The sequence below is a fragment of the Triticum dicoccoides genome, chromosome 3B, assembly GCF_002162155.2.
Source record: "Triticum dicoccoides isolate Atlit2015 ecotype Zavitan chromosome 3B, WEW_v2.0, whole genome shotgun sequence".
NCBI lineage: Eukaryota > Viridiplantae > Streptophyta > Magnoliopsida > Poales > Poaceae > Triticum > Triticum dicoccoides.
In genome coordinates, this window is record NC_041385.1 from 776,547,601 (window position 1) to 776,570,863 (window position 23,263).

At 45.5% G+C, this 23,263-nt stretch overlaps 1 pseudogene; it reads right to left on the bottom strand.

The window, feature by feature from the left end:
* Window positions 1-478: 478 nt before the first annotated feature.
* Window positions 479-4,956, bottom strand: LOC119279991 (annotated as a pseudogene).
* Between the last annotated feature and the right edge of the window lie 18,307 nt (window positions 4,957-23,263).

Here is a 23,263-nt window from a genome sequence, read left to right on the forward strand (position 1 = left end):
TGAATGCTTCTTTGCTACTGAATCAACTATTTCTATTCATAGTGACCATTCTGTTATGAGGATAGGTGCATGCAGGGACGGAGCATGCACTTATGCCAGACGAACCTGGTTGCAAAACCATACTAAAACTTAAACACAACAGGGTGCCGTCAGGAGGGAAGTAATAACACGGACACATAAAATGTATCCATCATTAATAATCATCAAAATAGCATAATAAATACATAAATGAATGCATCCATCCATATTTCGTCAAAAGAGCGTAAAAATTACATCCATTTATTAATCATCAAAGGAGCATTAAAATATATAAATGCATCCATCTATCCATAATAAATCAGAAGGGCATAGAACTACATGAATGCTTACATTTACAATCATAAACCAAAAATAGTTCCAGCAGAGTGCATAAATTCATCCACAACAACTTGCCGCAACAAATAAATAAATAAATTCATCCACAACAGTACATCGAGCTTTAAATTATGGCTGAACTCTCGTTGTGGAAATGGAATCTAGTTGTGGTTGTCTGGCTGAATTCCGCCGAAAGATCCTTGAGTTGCTCCACGAGCGTTGGATTTCCACAATAGAAAACACCTAGAGATTCGAGTACGTAGTTTAACTATTGTGTGTTCTCGTAAAAGAAGAACTATTGTACTTCATGACAAAGTGTTTATGGAGAATTTAGCTCACCTATACGAGAGTTCTTGTGGGCATTGGCCAAGCAAGAGAACACCGTCCTCCAATTAGGTCTTGCAAAATGCGTCCAAATCTACAAGAGATGTATATGAAGGAAATACCAGAAAATTTAGCAAGCAAAGCCATGCGCGATGGGATGAGAAGTCATAGGTGAGAAAATACCTTGCTTCCAGAGATGACATCAACGCCAGTTTTGGCGTGTTGGAGTGACTGAAGCACGGAGATCATCGCTGACCTTGGATCGCCTTCTTCATACATGCTGGTGAGGTAATTGTGCATCTCTATTACATTCTGCAGTTGCCATATTCTTAGCCCACTCCCTGATTAATCATGTGACTGAACATCTTGGTAAAATGGAAGGAAGCTTAAGATCTTGAGTGAGATAAGTACGCTGCGGTCGAGGTAGGCAATGTCATTCATGATTCCTTTGAACCAGTCGAAGGATTCTTGCTCTCTGGTGACCCAGTAGAAGTAAGCTCTTTCTGGCCAGTTGTTCTTGACCTCAGAACCACGTGTGCTTTCCGCCTCCTATTTCCACAAATCATTTTGTCAGTGACATCCTTCTCTCCTGAAGCTATATATATATACTATGAGCATAATGTTGGGAATACTCTACAGTGAAAGAAATTTACATCGGTGGGATAAACATTGTTCATGATATCTATTAGTACGCTGATAAAAGCAGTGACGCCGAACCCAAGACCGATAAATAAGACAATGTCGTATTTCTTGTAATTCTGCCCCGGTGCACCATAAGGACCGTCAATAAAGACCATGGGAAACCTGAATGAGACACGTCAATGATGATATGTTAGTAAAAGTCTATACTGAAAATTTGTTGAATTTGCATATTAAAAGAAATGAGCTCGAAATAGGCTTTTGTTCTACTTATATAAAGCCCAAATGGCCAAAGTGATACAAAGTGGTGAGAAAATCAAACATGGAGTTTTGGCTCTGGGGAGCATTTGCTCTTGTGATGAACAGTAAATTCAAAACAAAGGCTAAACAAGTTTAAAAAATCTTTTTTTTTCTGTGTACATGTGCATGTTAAATGTCCAAGGCATGCATGGCAATTTTCAAGCGAAAACAGAACAGTACTATTTCATCAATGAAAAAACAAAGTTAATTAGCAGAGAAAATTTGTTGTCCAACTTGCCTTTTTGCACGATCAAAATGCTTGGCCATTCATCTAAACATTTGCACATAACATTTAGACATGAATACGTGCATGTATAATTTTTTCGCATATTTTTGGCATTTAGAAAGCTATTTTTGATGGGTAGGAGCCAATGCTCCCGAGAGCCAAATTGAGTATTTGGAGAAAACCCGCATACAAGGCGGTGGTGAAAGAAATGAGCTTACCGGGCGATTTCGTTCCGGGCAGGTGGCTGGCAGCACTGTATGAATATGAAATTTAATTCTTCAATTTTGGATAATCCACATTAATCTCGCTCTCTATTATAATTGAATGCCCAAACTTATTGCTCTTGTATGTATATTGGCTGAACTGACCTTTGCGAAAATGTTCACGAGCTGAGATGCCCAGTCACCATTACCAACGGTACGGATATACACGGTTAGATTGTCATCTCCAGGTGCAGAGGTGATGGGGAAGGGATGCCTGCAAGATCATCAACTGTAAGCAAGAAGCCCATGTAAAATTATACAAGTATCCTGATAGTATAAGTGGGTAAGGGGTAAAGTGACAGTAATACCATTCAGAAGTCGAGACTTGAGTACATTTGATAAACAGGTGCATCCCACTCTTGTACTTGAAACCCTGTGGGTTATGCATGCCAAGACAAAGCACATTTCCTGGATAAATTGCAACCTGTATATATAGTAGTAAGAAAGAGGCAAACCATGCACGGTGTCCATGTTACTAGTAAGAATGAAATAAACTAGAGCCATGTGAATCGAGTAGACACCTAACCTTGAGAAATTCCATCTGCTCATTGTTCCAACGAACCTTTCTAATAATTCCCTGGCAGGCAGACAAGAGGACAGGGACTATCAGGTGCATCCAGTTCCCGCAGGCCGTTTGACGGGACCAGCCGCGACCTCCTCTCCAGCTTCCCCTCGTGGCCAAATTCACTGTTTTGACCCTTTTTCGTTAGTTTAGCACGATCTGACTCTATATACAAAAGTTTTTCGGATCTGACCCTTTTCCTACCGCCATTGTCCATGGCGGTAGGGTAACACACCCTACCGCCAAGGCCTTTGGCGGTAGGACTTACCTGCACCGTCGCTTTCATTTTTTGCAGAAAGGACCCTACCGCCGCAGTCGATGGCGGTAGGACGTGTAACCCTACCGCCATAGCCTATGACGGTAGGGTCCTTTTTGTAAAAAATGAATCTTTTATTGCATGCGTGTCCTTATTATAATTACATGCATGCCCCTACCGCCAAAGACCATGGCGATAGGGTCCTTTTCACATCGAACGGACGTGACGGTGTAAGTAAGTCTACCGCCAAAGGCCTTGGCGGTAGGATGTGTTATCCTACCGCCATAGACAATGGCGGTAGGAAAAGGGTCAAATCCGAAAAACTTTTGTACATAGGGTCAAATCGTGCTTAAGTTAAGGAAAAGGGTCAAAACAGTGAATTTGGCCTCCCCTCGTACTCCGGCGCCCGCGCGCTCACCGTCCCACGCAGCAACGTCTCCAGCTGCCACATCTGCAATGGAGCAAGCACGTACACGCACACCTTGAGCAACCTCTATATATGTATCGCTTCCTTTCGTTGATTAGATGGGATATAAATGCTTGCTAGTTACTACGAGTCCACGACCTCGATGTAGCCACGGTGGTCAGAGTCGAGCTCTTCCATGACCAGTAGCGCGTAGGCGGCGGCGTCGATCTTCAGCTTGTTCGCCGACGCGCTCAATATAATTGCCTACAATATATATAGTAAGTAGGTAGCTGGGTAAAAAATGGTTACCAATGCTGGACCTGCTTCATTTGTTAAGGGTTTATCAGTTCATTATTTCCACTAGACGAGTGCAGCTGGTGAGTGTGAGATCCAATCGGGCAAACCTTCCCCACCTCTTTGACCTCGTCTTCCGTGAGCCTCCCATCGCCGTTCTTGTCACATCTGTTATGTTTGCGTGATTATAACCACAACTTTGGTGCATTCGGAAAACTCAAAAAAGAAAAGAGAGAAGAAGTTAGCTAGCTTACATGTCAAAGAAAATGCGGAGGCGCGAGTCGAAATTGCGGTCGGTGACCTCCTCCCACAGCTCCTTGAGCTGATCCTTGTTGACACCCTCGTCTGGATCAAGGTTGCTCCGCCTCGACATTGCCACCAACAGCTCCGCCGCGAACTCCTCCGAGTCCCCCATGCCTTGGATGCAGAAGCATGGCCGTTAGTTAGTCTACCATGGATCGTTTTCTTCTTCTTTGTGTTTTTTTTTCGAATGCTTTATGGATTCTTTTTAAGATAGTGTGCCACATAAGGGTCCAACTCCAACATTGGTTGCTTGATACTCCCTCCGTTGCTAAATGTTTGTCTTTCTAGAAATTTCAACAAGTGACTACATACGGAGCAAAATGAGTGAATCTACACTCTAAAATATGTCTATATACATCCGTATGTGGTAGTCAATTTAAAATCTCTAAAGACAAATAATTAGGAACGGAGGGAGTGAACATACACGGGCATGATTTGCCAGCCAGAGATCCATGTTAGCAGCGCGGGCTAGCTACTTTGCTAGTAACTATTCAACTGTTACTGCTAGTACTACTAGTGGTCAGTGGAGTACTCGATTTCTGAGTTCCTGGAACGTTTGGGATAACAGGCACTATTTCGAGGTAATTCTTGTGGGCCAAATACTGGATCTCGGTTAGTTAAGCCAACTCTTTGGGCAGATTAGCTAAAAGGCACAGTTCGTGAGAACAAGCAAACAGCAGTGGCATTCAAATTAAGCATAAAAACGGTGGATTCGACTCCAGTAACCTACGATCCCCATAGTTGCTGCCACTTCGTCCGAATAATTCGCGCACAGTTCTTGCTCAGAACCACCTGCTATCCCGTCTACAGATTTGCCACTCCGAAAATCGCACCATTGCCAAACGTAACATTTTTTCGACAAAGTGCCAAACGTAACATGATTAGCACAGCAGCTTGGCACTCACCGATGCACTTGCCAAAGCTCTCCTTTGGGATGCGCCCGGCCTTGTTCATCTCGTCGAAGCGGCGCTCCACATCCTTCCAGCCTTCCTTGCCGTCCGAGCTCTCGTCGACAAAGTGAGACCCCATTTTCACGGTAGCTACACTGCATCTGTCTCCACTCCCTGTTGTGGGATATACTCGTACTTCTCATGTGGGCCACGAGTTGCTGAAATTAAACTCTTTTAGGCCGCCAAACCATGTGCGAGAGACCACTGTTTACTAGGGCTATCTATCTATCTATCTATTATATATATATTACAAAAGTTAAACAAGCCTTCACGTTCATCCACATAGATTAAATTATTTTGACCATCAATTTTATATATTAACGGTTAAAATTTAATACATGTAGCGTTACATACAAATATAGGTGCGTCAAAACAATTTGGCCTGACACGTATAAATAAATCAGCACATCTTTCGTGCAGTCATATGTTTTTCTATTATAAAAGTCTCTCCTAGACAATTGAAATTGTACGTTCGTTGGGATTGTAAACCAATGCTGCCATCTGCCTAAAAAAGTACGACTCCCAAAAAGCTAGAAAAAGGCACAGCTGCCAAGTATAAGTATAAAGAGTCCGAGCGCCACCCAGAAAAACAACAGTCCGACCGCAACTTCCGACCAAGTTATATGTTTTTTCTATTAAAAATACTGCCCTAGACAATTAGAAGTGAGCGTGTGTTAGTTGTCAGAAAAAAGTGAACGTGTGCTGGGGATTGTAAAGCAAGGCTGCCCGCTCCCGTAAAAGCAGCATGGCTACCCAACAGCTAAAATAGGCACGGCTTCCAACTATAACAAGTCAAAGTGGCCTGCAAAAAAAAACAAGAGTCCAATCTTATTCTTTTTTTTCTGCTTTTGAGGTGAAAAGCATCAGATCATAATACTACTTTTAGTGACATCATTTATGATCTCAGCCAAAAAATTGGGATACGATTTTATGAAAGTAATCAATCTGGACGGCTACATTAGTGCTTCACGTGGAATAAGAAACTTTCTCTAAGTCACAAAAAAAAACTTTCTCTACCCATGGGCGATAACATACTTTCTCAACCCAGATAAAAAAGAGTGCATGTGTACGCACATAGCATAGAGTTTCGGGGAAGCAAATTCTCAATATACTCTTGATCCAGAAAGACACGTCATGAGGCATATCCACATGATCCAAGTATATCATATTGATTCAGAGTGTTGACCTCATGAAGATACGATATTAATAGAGAGAACATAAATAATTCTTTATGTTTATTATATGATGGGTCCTAATTCCGATAGTTGAGATTAAAAACTGGAACTAAAAGTTATATGTGTATTAGTAGCCAAATCAGCTATGATGAAAATCAATCGGAAGCAATCCATATTGCATGAAGTGCATGCAATACCATAATTGCAGATGGCACCAGTTAACCAAGTAATCAGTCTGATCGGTTTTATATAGATTATGAGAATCAATCTTATTTGATAGCCATAAAATAACATCTGAATATGGTTTTCCTCGCAAGCACATGCAAGCAAGAATGCAACAAAAAAGTTACTTATATGTCATGATAAAATTTATTCTCTAATTTTGGTTAAATAGTCCACAATGATGGCACTTTGCAATTTCTTCATGTAACAAAAGAACACTACTAATTGAAAGACATATGTGGTAGTAAAATATTTAGTGGAGACTCAATAGAAATATAAGTATGATTTTGATAAGGATATTAAAAGAGTAGTGCCGTGAACAGAAGCCTAAAAATGATTATATCTAGCTAAGTAACACGTCTCCTTGGAATTCAATTTTGCAGAACTTCCCTATGGACAATGTATAGGTGAATATAATCAAGCTAAGTAACACTACTAATTATTGACAAAAAAAACTATGTACAACAATATGTAATAAATTTACGGCCACAAATGCACGAGCCACCATGCCGGTAATGTTGAGTCCTGCGGAGGACGAAAACCTATGATAGGATGTAATAAATTCATATTTATATTTATTCCAATGTTGGAGTTTATTTATATATTGAAAATATCAAAAAGACTTATGCCTCCTTTGAGGTCATTGCAAATCGACGATGAATGTAAAATAGACCGAGAGCGTGTGTGTCCATTTATCATTTATTTCCTAAATATACCAACATCCTATGTGGCATATTCATATGAAAGTAATGAACAAATTAGTTACAAGTTAAAAATCTAGCCGCGCGAATGCGCGGGACACTCTGCTAGTTAGTTTATTAATCTAGGAGCGCTCTGAACTTTACACATGAGAAATGAGATGTTTAAACCTCGCAAACGGTGGTAGTAGTCAACGAGAGGTGCGAGGAAAATACCAGGTTAGCTTCCACTATAGAAAAGAAAAGCCGAAAGGAAAAGGAAGGAGAGAAGATTGAAAATATCCATCTCACTGTATCTTTTCAGTTGTGGTCGCACCATCTTTGAATCCTTGATAGAGATTGTTCTGGTCTTGGCTTCTGCAGAAGTGTTGCTTTTGCAATGGAGAGCAAACCATTCAACATTGGTTGATCTCTTGCCCGTTAGCACCACTGGTGTGGTGGGTGGTTTTTACAGCCTTCAACTTGCCACTCCAAATAGTCAAATCGGGATGGGAGTTTGTGCTATATGAAGAAGTCATAATGATATTATTTTTAACAAACAAAGGGTTTCCAATTCTTTTGCACGTTATCCACTGACCACGTTTTAGATGTGTACACGGTTCTCGCTTCAACATGTAGATGCGTGGAATTCTCAATTACTCCCTCCGTAAAGAAAAAATTGGATTACTAGGTGCAACCACTTAAAGACAAGTGTAGCGACCACTATGTTCGGCCTATTTGGATGGTAGTCTAGCCGATTTGTTTCCGCACTTTTTACCCTATTGTAAGACCTTGATACTTCACAATAAAAGATGATTGTGTGCATAATTTGATGCTAAAGGGGGTTAATTATTGTCTTAAAAAATGACTTCTTGCTGGTGCTATCCAAGAGCATCTCTAGCTGAATCTTCAAAGTTTAACTCCTCAAACACCTTCTCAAACCTTAGAGCATCTCGAAAAGCCCCCTTATAATTTAGGTCTCTATATGACATCTTATCCTTTAACTCCTTATGTTTGCTCTGTTGGAAATATGCCCTAGAGGCAATAATAAAAGGATTATTATTATATTTCCTTGTTCATGATCATTGTCTTTTATTCATGCTATAATTGTATTATCCGAAAATCGTAATACACGTGTGAATACATAGACCACAATACATCCCTAGTAAGCCTCTAATTGACTAGCTTGTTGGTCAACAGATAGTCATGGTTTCCTGACTATGGACATTAGATGTCGTTGACAACGGGATCACATCATTAGGAGAATGGTGTGATGGACAAGACCCAATCCTAAGCATAGCACAAGATCGTGTAGTTCGTTTTGCTAGAGCTTTTCCAATGTCAAGTATCTCTTCCTTAGACCATGAGATCGTGTAACTCCCGGATACCGTAGGAGTGCTTTGGGTGTACCAAACGTCACAACGTAACTGGGTGACTATAAAGGTGCACTACAGGTATCTCCGAAAGTGTCTGTTGGGTTGACACGGATCGAGACTGGGATTTGTCACTCCGTATGACGGAGAGGTATCACTGGGCCCACTCGATAGTGCATCATCATAATGAGCTCAAAGTGACCAAGTGTCTGGTCACGGGATCATGCATTACGGTACGAGTAAAGTGACTTGCCGGTAACGAGACTGAACAAGGTATTGGGATACCGACGATCGAGTCTCGGGCAAGTAACATACCGTCTGACAAAGGGAATTGCATATGGGGTTGATTGAATCCTCGACATCATGGTTCATCTGATGACATCATCGAGGAGCATGTGGGAGCCAACATGGGTATCCAGATCCCGCTGTTGGTTATTGACCGGAGAGCCGTCTCGGTCATGTCTGTGTGTCTCCCGAACCCGTAGGGTCTACACACTTAAGGTTCGGTGACGCTAGGGTTATAAGGAAGACTTGTATGTGATTGTTGAATGTTGTTCGGAGTCCCGGATGAGATCCCGGACATCAAGAGGAGTTCCGGAAGGGTCCGGAGGTGAAGATTTATATATGGGAAGTTGTCATGCGGACACCGGAAAGTTTCGGGGGCATATCGGTATTGTACTGGGGCCACCGTAAGGGTTCCAGGGGTCCACCGGGAGGGGCCACCCCTCTTGGTGGGCCACATGGGCCGCGTGGGGCAGGGAACCAGCCCCTGGAGGGCTGGGCGCCCCCCCTTGGACCATGCGCCTAGGGTTGGGGGGGAACCCTAAAGGGGGCGCACCCCCTTTGCTTGGGGGGCAAGCCCCCTCCCTGGCCGCCCCCCCCCCCCATCTAGAGGGGGCCGGCCCCCTTCCCCCTTCCCCTATAAATAGAGGGGTGAGGGGAGGGCTGAACAGCTGATCCAAGGCGCAGCCCCTCCCCTCCCCAACACCTCTCCTCCTCTGTTGAGCGCTTGGTTCAGTCCTGTCGGAGTACTGCCTCTCCACCATCATCACGCTGTCGTGCTGCTGCTGGAGCCTTCTTCCTCAACCTCTCCTTTCCCCTTGCTGGATCAAGAAGGAGGAGACGTCATCCGTATCGTACATGTGTTGAACGCGGTGGTGCTGTCCGTTCAGCACTTGGTCATCGGTGATTTGAATCACGGCGAGTACGACTCCATCATCACCGTTCCCTTGAACGCTTCCGCACGCGATCTACAAGTGGTATGTAGATGCAATCTCTCTCCCATGACTCTTTGCTTAGATGAACTCATAGATGGATCTTGGTGAAACCGTAGGAAAAAATTTAATTTTCTGCAACGTTCCCCAACAGTGGTATCAGAGCTAGGTCTATGCATAGTTCTCTATAGCACGAGTAGAACACAATTTTGTTGTGGGCGTAGATCTTGTCAACTTGCTTGCCGCTACTAGTCTTTTCTTGCTTCAGCGGTATTGTGCGATGAAGCGGCCCAGACCGACCTTACATGTACGCTTACGTGAGACAGGTTCCACCGACTGACATGCACTAGTTGCATAAGGTGGCTAGCGGGTGTCTGTCTCTCCTACTTTAGTTGGAGCGGATTAGATGAAAAGGGTCCTTATGAAGGGTAAATAGAAGTTGACAAAATCACGTTGTGGTTATTCGTAGGTAAGAAAATGTTCTTGCTAGAACCCAATTGCAGCCACGTAAAAGATGCAACAACAATTAGAGGACGTCTAACTTGTTTTTGCAGCAATTGTCATGTGATGTGATATGGCCAGAAGTTGTGATGAATGATGAATGATATATTGTGATGTATGAGATCATGTTCTTGTAATAGGAATCACGACTTGCATGTCGATGAGTATGACAACCGGCAGGAGCCATAGGAGTTGTCTTTATTTTTTGTATGACCTGCGTGTCATTGAAGAACGCCATGTAAATTACTTTACTTTATTGCTAAACGCGTTAGCCATAGAAGTAGAAGTAGTCGTTGGCGTGAGAACTTCATGAAGACACAATGATGGAGATCATGATGATTGAGATCATGGTGTCATGCCGGTGACGAAGATGATCATGGAGCCCCGAAGATGGAGATCGAAGGAGCTATATGATATTGGCCATATCATGTCACTACTATATAATTGCATGTGATGTTTATTATGTTGTATGCATCTTGTTTACTTAGAACGGCGGTAGTAAATAAGATGATCCCTTATAATAATTTCAAGAAAGTGTTCCCCCTAACTGTGCACCGTTGCTAAAGTTCGTTGTTTCGAAGCACCACGTGATGATCGGGTGTGATAGATCCTTACGTTCACATACAACGGGTGTAAGACAGATTTACACATGCAGAACACTTAGGGTTAACTTGACGAGCCTAGCATGTACAGACATGGCCTTGGAACACAGAGACCGAAAGTTCGAATATGAGTCGTATAGAAGATACGATCAACATGGAGATGTTCACCGATGATGACTAGTCCGTCTCACGTGATGATCGAACACGACCTAGTCGACTCGGATCGTGTAACACTTAGATGACTAGAGGGATGTCTAATCTGAGTGGGAGTTCATTAAATAATTTGATTAGATGAACTTAATTATCATGAACTTAGTCTAAAACTTTTGCAAAATATGTTTTGTAGATCAAATGGCCAACGCTCATGTCAACATGAACTTCAACGCGTTCCTAGAGAAAACCAAGCTGAAAGATGATGGCAGCAACTATTCGGACTGGGTCCGGAACCTGAGGATCATCCTCATAGCAGCCAAGAAAGATTATGTCCTAGATGCACCGCTAGATGAAGCACCCATCCCAGAGAACCAAGACATTATGAATGCTTGGCAGTCACGTGCTGATGATTACTCCCTCGTTCAATGCGGCATGCTTTACAACTTAGAACCGGGGCTCCAAAAGCGTTTTGAGAAGCACGGAGCATATGAGATGTTCGAGGAGCTGAAAATGGTTTTCCAAGCTCATGCCCGGGTCGAGAGATATGAAGTCTCCGACAAGTTCTATAGTTGTAAGATGGAGGAAAACAGTTCTGTCAGTGAGCACATACTCAAAATGTCTGGGTTGCACAACCACCTGTCCCAGCAGGAGATCAACCTCCCGGACGAGGCGGTCATTGACAGAATCCTTCAGTCGCTCCCACCGAGCTACAAGAGCTTTGTGTTGAACTACAATATGCAGGGGATGGTGAAGACCATTCCTGAAGTATTCTCAATGCTGAAGTCAGCAGAGGTTGAAATCAAGAAAGAACATCAAGTGTTGATGGTCAATAAGACCACTAAGTTCAAGAAGGGCAATGGTAAGAAGAACTTGAAGAAGGACGGCAAAGATGTTGCCACGCCCGGTAAGCCAGTTGCCGGGAAGAAGTCAAAGAATGGACCCAAGCCTGAGACTGAGTGCTTTTATTGCAAGGGGAAGGGTCACTAGAAGCGGAACTGCCCCAAATACTTAGCGGACAAGAAGGCCGGCAACACTAAAGGTATATTTGATATACATGTAATTGAGGTGTACCTTACCAGTACTCGTAGTAACTCCTGGGTATTTGATACCGGTGCCGTTGCTCACATTTGTAACTCACAGCAGGAGCTGCGGAATAAGCGGAGACTGGCGAAGGACGAGGTGACGATGCGCGTCGGGAATGGTTCCAAGGTCGATGTGATCGCCGTCGGCACGCTACCTCTACATTTACCTACGGGATTAGTTTTAAACCTCAATAATTATTATTTAGTGCCAAGTTTGAGCATGAACATTGTATCTGGATCTTGTTTAATACAAGATGGCTACTCATTTAAATCCGAGAATAATGGTTGTTCTATTTATATGAGAGATATGTTTTATGGTCATGCCTCAATGGTCAATGGTTTATTCTTAATGAATCTCGAACGTAATGTTACACATATTCATAGCGTGAATACCAAAAGATGTAAAGTTGATAACGATAGTCCCACATACTTGTGGCACTGCCGCCTTGGTCACATTGGTGTCAAGCGCATGAAGAAGCTCCATGTTTATGGACTTTTAGAGTCTCTCGATTATGAATCATTTGACACATGCGAACCATGCCTCATGGGTAAAATGACCAAGACTCCGTTCTCCGAAAAAATGGAGCGAGCAACCAACTTATTGCAAATCATACATACTGATGTGTGTGGTCCAATGAGCGTTGAGGCTCGCGGAGGATATCGTTATGTTCTCACTCTCACTGATGACTTGAGTAGATATGGGTATGTCTACTTGATGAAACACAAGTCTGAAACCTTTGAAAAGTTCAAGGAATTTCAGAATGAAGTAGAGAATCAACGTGACCGAAAGATAAAATTCTTACGATCGGATCGTGGAGGAGAATATTTAAGTCACGAATTTGGTACACACTTAAGAAAATGTGGAATCGTTTCACAACTCACGCCGCCTAGAACACCTCAGCGTAACGGTGTGTCCGAACGTCGTAATCGCACTCTATTGGATATGGTGCGATCTATGATGTCTCTTACCGATTTACCGCTATCATTTTGGGGATATGCTCTAGAGACAGCTACATTTAATTTAAATAGGGCACCGTCTAAATCCGTTGAGACAACACCGTATGAATTATGATTTGGGAAGAAACCTAAGCTGTCGTTTCTAAAAGTTTGGGGATGCGATGCTTATGTCAAGAAACTTCAACCTGAAAAGCTCGAACCCAAGTCGGAAAAATGCGTCTTCATAGGATACCCTAAGGAAACCATTGGGTATACCTTCTACTTAAGATCTTAGGGCAAGATCTTTGTTGCCAAGAACGGATCCTTTCTGGAAAAAGAGTTTCTCTCGAAAGGAGTAAGTGGGAGGAAAGTAGAACTCGATGAAGTACTACCTCTTGAACCGGAAAGTAGTGCAGCTCAGGAAAACGTTCCTGTGGTGCCTACACCGACTGGAGAGGAAATTAATGATGATGATCAAGGTACTTCTGATCAAGTTGCTACTGAACTTCGTAGGTCCACAAGGACACGTTCCATACCAGAGTGGTATGGCAACCCTGTCCTGAAAATCATGTTGTTAGACAACGGTGAACCTTCAAACTATGAAGAAGCGATGGCGGGCCCAGATTCCAACAAATGGCTAGAAGCCATGAAATCCGAGATAGAATCCATGTATGAAAACAGAGTATGGACTTTGACTGACTTGCCCGATGATCGGCGAGCGATAGAAAACAAATGGATCTTTAAGAAGAAGACGGACGCGGATGGTAATGTCACCATCTATAAAGCTCGACTTGTCGCTAAGGGTTATCGGCAAGTTCAAGGGATTGACTACGATGAGACTTTCTCTCCCGTAGCGAAGCTTAAGTCCGTCCGAATCATGTTAGCAGTTGCCGCATACTATGATTATGAGATATGGCAGATGGACGTCAAAACGGCATTCCTTAATGGGCATCTTAAGGAAGAACTGTATATGATGCAGCCGGAGGGTTTTGTCGATCCTAAGAATGCTAACAAAGTATGCAAGCTCCAGCGATCCATTTATGGACTGGTGCAAGCATCTCGGAGTTGGAACATTCGCTTTGATGAGATGATCAAAACGTTTGGGTTTATGCAGACTTATGGAGAAGCCCGCGTTTACAAGAAAGTGAGTGGGAGCTCTGTAGCATTTCTCATATTATATGTAGATGACATACTTTTGATGGGAAATGATATAGAATTCTTGGACAACATTAAGGCCTACTTGAATAAGTGTTTTTCAATGAAGGACCTTGGAGAAGCTGCTTACATATTAGGCATCAAGATCTATAGGGATAGATCGAGACGCCTCATAGGTCTTTCACAAAGCACATACCTTGATAAGATTTTGAAGAAGTTCAAAATGGATCAGTCCAAGAAAGGGTTCTTTCCTGTACTGCAAGGTGTGAGATTGAGCTCGGCTCAATGCCCGACCACGGCAAAAGATAAAGAAGAGATGAGCGTCATCCCCTATGCCTCAGCCATAGGATCTATTATGTATGCCATGTTGTGTACCAGACCTGATGTAAACCTTGCCGTAAGTTTGGTAGGAAGGTACCAAAGTAATCCCGGCAAGGAACACTGGACAGCGGTCAAGAATATCCTGAAGTACCTGTAAAGGACAAAGGACATGTTTCTCGTTTATGGAGGTGACGAAGAGCTCATCGTAAAGGGTTACGTCGACGCTAGCTTCGACACAGATCTGGATGACTCTAAGTCACAAATCGGATACGTGTATATGTTGAATGGTGGAGCAGTAAGCTGGTGCATCTGCAAGCAGAGCATCGTGACGGGATCTACATGTGAAGCGGAATACATGGCAGCCTCGGAGGCAGCACATGAAGCAATTTGGGTGAAGGAGTTCATCACCGACCTAGGAGTCATACCCAATGCGTCGGGGCCGATCAAACTCTTCTGTGACAACACTAGAGCTATTACCCTTGCCAAGGAGCCCAGGTTTCACAAGAAGACCAGGCACATCAAGCGTCGCTTCAACTCCATCCGTGAAAATGTTCAAGATGGAGACATAGATATTTGCAAAGTACATACGGATCTGAATGTCGCAGATCCGTTGACTAAACCTCTTTCGCGAGCAAAACATGATCAACACCAGAACTCTATGGGTGTTCGATTCATCACAATGTAACTAGATTATTGACTCTAGTGCAAGTGGGAGACTGTTGGAAATATGCCCTAGAGGCAATAATAAAAGGATTATTATTATATTTCCTTGTTCATGATAATTGTCTTTTATTCATGCTATAATTGTATTATCCAGAAATCGTAATACACGTGTGAATACATAGACCACAATACGTCCCTAGTAAGCCTCTAGTTGACTAGTTCGTTGGTCAACAGATAGTCATGGTTTCTGACTATGGACATTAGATGTCGTTGACAACGGGATCACATCATTAGAAAAATGATGTGATGGACAAGACCCAATCCTAAGCATAGCACAAGATCGTGTAGTTCGTTTTGCTAGAGCTTTTCCAATGTCAAGTATCTCTTCCTTAGACCATGAGATCGTGTAACTCCCGGATACCGTAGGAGTGCTTTGGGTGTACCAAACATCACAACGTAACTGGGTGACTATAAAGGTGCACTACAGGTATCTTCGAAAGTGTCTGTTGGGTTGACACGGATCGAGACTAGGATTTGTCACTCCGTATGACGGAGAGGTATCACTGGGCCCACTCGGTAGTGCATCATCATAATGAGCTCAAAGTGACCAAGTGTCTGGTCACGGGATCATGCATTACGGTACGAGTAAAGTGACTTGCCGGTAACGAGACTGAACGAGGTATTGGGATACCGACGATCGAGTCTCGGGCAAGTAACATACCGTCTGACAAAGGGAATTGCATACGGGGTTGATTGAATCCTCGACATCGTGGTTCATCCGATGACATCATCGAGGAGCATGTGGGAGCCAACATGGCTATCCAGATCCCGCTGTTGGTTATTGACCGGAGAGCCGTCTCGGTCATGTCTGCGTGTCTCCCGAACCCGTAGGGTCTACACACTTAAGGTTCGGTGACGCTAGGGTTATAAGGAAGACTTGTATGTGATTGCCGAATGTTGTTCGGAGTCCCGGATGAGATCTCGGACATCACGAGGAGTTCCGGAAGGGTCCGGAGGTAAAGATTTATATATGGGAAGTTGTCATGCGGACACCGGAAAGTTTCGGGGGCATATCGGTATTGTACCGGGGCCACCGTAAGGGTTCCAGGGGTCCACCAGGAGGGGCCACCCCTCTTGGTGGGCCACATGGGCCGCGTGGGGCAGGGAACCAGCCCCTGGAGGGCTGGGCGCCCCCCCTTGGGCCCATGCGCCTAGGGTTGGGGGGGGGAACCCTAAAGGGGGCGCACCCCCTTTGCTTGGGGGGCAAGCCCCTCCCTGGCCGCCGCCCCCCCTCTAGATCTCATCTAGAGGGGGCCAGCCCCCTTCCCCCTTCCCCTATAAATAGAGGGGTGAGGGGAGGGCTGAACAGCTGATCCAAGGCGCAGCCCCTCCCCTCCCCAACACATCTCCTCCTCCGTTGAGCGCTTGGCGAAGCCCTGTCGGTGTACTGCCTCTCCACCATCATCACGCCGTCGTGCTGCTGCTGGAGCCTTCTTCCACAACCTCTCATTTCCCCTTGCTGGATCAAGAAGGAGGAGACGTCGTCCGTACCGTACGTGTGTTGAACGCGGAGGTGATGTCCGTTCAGCACTTGGTCATCGGTGATTTGAATCACGGTGAGTACGACTCCATCATCATCGTTCCCTTGAACGCTTCCGCACGCGATCTACAAGTGGTATGTAGATGCAATCTCTCTCCCATGACTCGTTGCTTAGATGAACTCATAGATGAATCTTGGTGAAACCGTAGGAAAAATTTTAATTTTCTGCAACGTTCCCCAACATGCTCCTCTAAAAAATTGTGGTTCCTAACCGATCCCCTAACCTTAACTCCATATCTTTTTCTAACAAATTCATTTATGTTTGGGTCATCTAGATAAACTTCACTACTCAATTATTTCATTAAATGACATCTTGACCACATACTTCACCAGTTCTTTGCTAAGAGAACTGATCCAAAAAAAACTTCTATAAAATGATTACACACTTCAATAGAAACACCACTTCCTTAACTACTCCCTCCTACTAGTTAGATCAATAGCTTCTCCATCTCTTCGTTGCCTAAAGTTTTTGCTTTACTCTGTTGGATTCTCAAGCTTGCACACTTTTTTCTTCTCTGCCTCCTCATACCTGGACATTGTGTCTTGTGTAGTCCCATCTTTAGCATCCAGTGCATCAACATCTAGCAGATTTATCACTATCAATAGATCAATGTACTCCTTTTCCCAATACTAAAACTTGCATCCTTCCTACTTACAACTTTAAGCAAAAAGTGAGTTTCGAATAGCGATAAAACCGAAGAATCAAACAACCGTACAAATTTACACCCACTCCTTCCTTTTCACAGTTGTAGAAAACCCATCCAAGATGTTTGGGTGTGCTCGAGATGAGGCGCACCAGCAGCCGCCGACAGTCATGACACTTGATGACTGGTAGAGGCTGCTGGGCGAGGGCTAAGCCCGGACGATGGACGGACTTGGCTGTGTCGGCAGTCGTTCAACAAGTGAGATGCAAGCGCCGAGAGGAGGAGGACATACTGCGGGAAGCAGTTGAGGTGGGAAGTGAAATTTTAGGTGTCGGGGCCTCGGTGCGTCAAATCCGGTGACGTTTTTAGGCGCCAACGACGTGAAGGGACCGAATCTAAGTGGGGAAGGAGCGTGACTAGTGCTACGGGGTGTCGGCGATGGCTGGTGGCGCATGGTGGCCGGCGAAGGCAGGTAGGGCGCCGCCTTAGTGGATGTGGCGCGGGGTGGGGAGGGTGCGGCCGAAAAGGTGTACTCCGACGGCGGGTGGTCGACTATATTTAGGAGTCAGGGCTGTCGTGGAGTAAAAAGATTACTCCTCTAAAGATTATAAGGGATTGGTCGGGTGCGGTTTGGAGGAGGAAACCCCTTTTTTCTCTCCTCTAAATATTTATAGGGGCCCGGTTAGAGATGCCCTAAATAGTTTTGAAACATGAACATAACCAAATTCTCAAAGTTAACTCAAACAAATTAGACCCCACATGGAAGCCTCTCTCTTCTTCTTCTTCTTCTTCTTCTTCTTCTTCTTCAAACATACACAAAGCAGGTAACGGTGCGACAAAGGATTAACCACTAAGGTTAGATAACGGAACAACAACCAAAAATCATCCGTTCAACAAAAAGCAAAATAACGAGGTTCCCTTTGCCGCCTACTGCTAGCGGGCGAAACACTGACTCGAGAGTAGATACAACCTTTAGTTTAAACTTAAGGTGAGAAATCGATGCCACACATCTCACCAAACTGAGATTCTGCGTTCTGTGCCTCTAGCCGGAACCGGGGACATAGCAGCTGGTAGAGCTTTATCACCGCAGGGATGTCGATCAATCAGTTTGTTGTTGAGTTGGTTATGCATGAACCCGACGTAGTAACTTGTTCATGTGGCAAGAAATCACACGTCGCTGATCGACGAGCTGGCCTCTCGCCTTCTTTCTATCCCTCTCCTCTCAGTCCTACGTCGACTTAACGTGTGTTTGCGGTCCGAACTAAGCAGCCCACATCACTATCCGGAGCCTCTCGGAAGACTTGGTCGGTTAACGAAACGTGCGCGCTGGTAGTAGCAATTAACAAATTGCTACTCCCTCCGTCCGAAATACTTATCATCAAAATTGATAAAAGAAGATGTATCTAAACGTATTTTAGTTCTAAATACACCTTCTTTTATCCATTTTGATGACAAGTATTTTCGAACGGAGGAAGCACTTGCCGGCGCAATGGAATGCATGGCAGAAGGCCGACACGAAAGACCAAAGGAAATTTCAGGCGCGCGTGGGTCGTCAGAGATTTTTCTTCTTCAGAAAAGGAGGATGTACCCCTGGCCTCTGCATCTGAAAGATGCATGCTGCCATTTTATTAATTACTACCTCCGTCCTGGTTTATTGGTCCCCATCGTATTTCATGCTAAATTTTGATTATAAATTTAACTAATAAAATGTTCACGCATGTCAACAAAAACTATATCACTGAAAATTATGTTCAAATACGAATCCAACAATATAATTTTTGTTGACATGCATTAACACTTTGTTAGTCAATTTTTTGGTCAAAATTTGGCACGGAATACAATGGGGATCAATAAAGCACGACGGAGGTAGTATTCACAAAGACCATACAAGATGATAAATCAATAAGCATGAAGTCACCATCTTGGCAACGCCTGTTGCTACTCCTATCCCCTCGATGAAGGTGTGCCGAATGTCCGGGCCTAATACCAAACATACATCGTATCAAAACCTAACATCTAAAGCCAGATGCCCCATCCAAGCCACTACCTGGATTGGGCCACACACCGGTCCGGCACTATCCCAGTAAGCACCACACGCTGCAAGAGCCGTCACCTCCATCTTTCATCTATCCATCCTCAGATCAGAACTGATATACCGACCTTGCCAGACCTCTCTGTCAACGACGCCACCACGACGCCAAACAGCGCCGTCCTCCTACGCGAGTCCGCCAAGCTGCATCGGACGCTGGGACTCCACTGCGCCACGCTGTCGAGATCCGTCGTCGTCGATGCGTATGATGAAACACCGCTCCACCTCCTAATCCAGATCACCGCCAACGCCCACCCAATTATGTCCATAGTCACACAGCTTCCAAGGTGGCGCCTTCAAGAAGGGAACGACGCCGAAGGCGTCATCGCCACCCACCACAGTTAGGGCTTTCACCCGGGAGACAAATGACCACGCTGTCGAGATCCCTCGGGCGTCGCCGTGGCCGAAAAGTCGGCGAGGGATTTCTCCCGATCTGAATCCTGACCTCCAGCTCTGTCCGCATTGAGGATCGGCAAGTCTTGCGACCCAGATCCGTACGGTGAAGCACACCTAGCGGGGACGAAGGCTACAAGGCGTCCCGATCCAAATCAGGCATCTCCGGGCGAGCCCAACCGCCAGTGTCCTGAACGGCCGAAAGTATCAGACGGAACAGCCAGGTCCGATCCATGGGCTTATCCGGGATAGCCGCACCGGCTGACCACGCAGAGGCAAAGCTCCTCCGAACGGCCGGACGGATTAGGTGTCCGATCCATGTGCCTGCCCGAGCGCGAGAAGCTCCCCGCCGCCATCTTCCTTGGCTGCGTCCAAGGCCTGCCCGGCGCCAACCTCTGACAGCGGCGAGGAAAGGAGTCAACGCGGGGAAGCCTAGCGGCAGCGGCGCGAGATCGCCCCCGTGTCGCCCTAGCGGGGCGGCGCCGGGGCCCGAGGCACGGCTATCTCAGAGAGAAAAAAAATCCCGTCATGCAGTGAAATCCCGTGTTACCGTCGCGTGCTTTGACGTCTCGACGGTTTAGCCTCCGTTTATCTATCTCGAGTCAGGATGGGAAGAGGCAACTGATTTTTTTTTTGAGCATCAGTACAGACACAAGCGCTCATATACACGCGCATACACTCATCCCTATGACGCACACACGCACACCCTACCCCTATGAGCACCTCCGAGAGACTGAGCCGGCATATCATCTTGAGATTTACAAAGCCACCATAAGCGCCTCGTCGTCGACGGGAACGTTTCCTCCCACTGAAAGCGTATCGCCGGAAATCCTGAAATAAAACCAGGAATAATGCGAGCACCAGGATTTGAACTCTGGTGGGTTGGGGATACCACTATCCACCTAACCAACTCAACCACAGGTTGATTCGCGGAAGAGGCAGCTGATTTCGACGGGGCCGTAAAAGCTGAGGTACAAATACAATGAGAAACATTTATAATCGGCGGATCGGCCGAAGCTTGGGCTGGTCACGCCTCGCTCGCTCAGGAAACAACCACCAGACTCAGCCCGCTCGTGACACAAACGACAGGAAAGAGGAAACATGCATCGCGGGACCCACACACAATCTATCCCCACCTTATCTCTTCGTCCCCTCTCCCTTCTCCTCCCAATTTCCTCGTTCTGCTCATCCCGATCCCCCGCCACCGCGCCGCTGTGCTCCTCCCGGCGAGCTTTTTATCCTTGGCAAGATGAGGGCGAGATGTTGTACGGCGACGACAGGGTGTGCGCCCTGAGCAGATGACGGTGGTGCTGCTAAATAGGCACTGGACGACGACGCATGGTGAGCGCGAGCGACGCCATGGCCGACGAGTGCAAGTGATGCGGCCGTCGATTGTGATGGGCGCGATGGTGCTGCAACCGCAGTTCGCCGGGGCTGCAACCGTGGCCGGGAAAAGCTGGAATCGTGGTCTGGCGAGCTGTGAGGCTCCTACATGTTGGAGAGGGGGTTGCTACAACTGCAGCCAAAAAAGCTGGAAGCACTGTCCGGCTGTGCTGGAACCATCGCCCGGTGGAGCTGCAAGGCGATGCCCCTGCTGGCTGCATGCTACAACCATGTTTTGTCAGCGCTAGATCCATAGACTGGCGGAGCTGCATTTCTGCAACCACAATCCAGCGAAGCTATGAGGCGATGCCCCGTTGGCTGGAATGCATCGGTGGAAGAACAAGGGCGTGAGTTGTTTGCTACAATTTTTTGTGTTTTTTGCTGGAAACAACATTGATTTTTGCTGGAATCAACCAGCTGTTTTTGTTTCAACCCGTGAGATAGTGCTGGGCGGCGACGGCGATGACCGCGTGATTTTTTGCTGCAATCTTTTTGTGTTTTGCTGGAAATAGCATTTGATTTTGCTGGAACCGGCTAGGCGATTTGCTTCAGCCGGCGAGATGTGTTGGGCGGCGATTTTTGCTGGAACGGTGGCTTTTGCTGCAATCTTTGTGTTTTTTTGCTGGAAATAGCTTTTGATTTTGCTGGAACCAGTTAAAGCAGAGATCTTGTTGCAACTGTCCAACGGGATGAGTGGCCACGGCGAGCTGTACCTGTGAGCCGGCGAGCGGCCACGGCATGCTATGCCTGCGAGCCGAGGGGCGGCGACGGTGTGCCGGCGAGCGGCGCAAGGGGCTCAGGGCGACAATCAAAACACATGGAGTACGCTGGATCTGACGCGAGGAAGGAGGAGATGCGCGTGGGGGATAGCTCGCTAATCGGGCGGTTAAGGATGCCCTAATCGTGTGGCTGCGCGGCGACCGGCCGAATTTGGGCTGGTCGGACGGCGCCTATCAGCTGCCAAATACTCCCTCCTTCCCGAAATACTTGTCGGAGAAATGGATAAAACTGGATGTATGTATAACTAAAATACATCTAGATTCATCCATTTCTCCGACAAGTATTTTCGGACGGAGGGAGTACAATCGAGTTGAAGTTTAGACGTGTGGTCGTTACCAACTCGGATGGATCTGATGCGTACAATATAGGAGGAGTACACAGTTGCTGTGCTGTTTGTATTGACATGGTAATCGCTCTAGTACCTTTTCTTTCGTTGTGCCTTTCTCTCAAAAGAAATGAAACAAAGAGAAGTTGATTCTGCCTTTGGTGCCAGGGACATGGCAGCTAGAGCTTTATCACATGAATGTCAATTAGGTTTGTTGAGTCGGTTATGAATGTCATGGCAAAGAAGAAAATGTTTGTTGTGTGTTGTGCATGAATAATTGGGCGTAACTTCTTATGCAGCAACTACGGGAAATGTGCACCAGGGCTCTCAACGATTGCTTCAAGATTTTGGGGACCTGGCACTCGCTACTCAAACGTATAACTAGACTGCGCGCCGGAAGGCCATGACTTCCCTCACTACTAGACTACGCACCGGAAGGCCATGGCTTTCCTCATCATGCTTGTGTGTTGGGTTGTTTGAAATGAGAGAAATGCTAGCGTGTTTAGAAAGAAGTTCACGCCTCCCTTCTCCCTCCGTTTCAAAATAGATGACTCAACTTTGTAAATCCTCAAGCTCATCCAAGATGAAGCCAAACTATGGATCGCTTCAGGGGCTAGGCATCTGAGTGTCATCATGCCGCAAGAGTAGTCCTACTTTTTTTGGTGGTGGTGTATCTTCTGTGACGGGCTATGTTGTGAAGCCGATGTATTGCACTACGAACTCTCTTTCTCTCTTCATTTGAATGAGGCAAATCTTTTGTCTTGGTTTCAAAAAAAAAGTATAACTAGACTGCTTCAAGATTGTACTGTATATTATAGATGTGTGGCGGGGCAGGGAATTTTGCAATCACTCACTGACTTGTTATAAGGATTTGGTATGAAATAATTAAGTGTAAAGTATATTTTTACACTATCTTACAACAAGAGTATATCCCTAAAAACAAGATAATTTAAACCAATAATGAGGCTGGGAAACTCGCTCCCAGGATGCTCCCCCGAATTCATCCTTCGATAGCCGTTCGATCCCGGTCAACGCAGTCTTTTTTTCGCTACTGCCCGTTGGATCCTCGTCGGGAATTCCTCTGTTTTGTTTTGACCG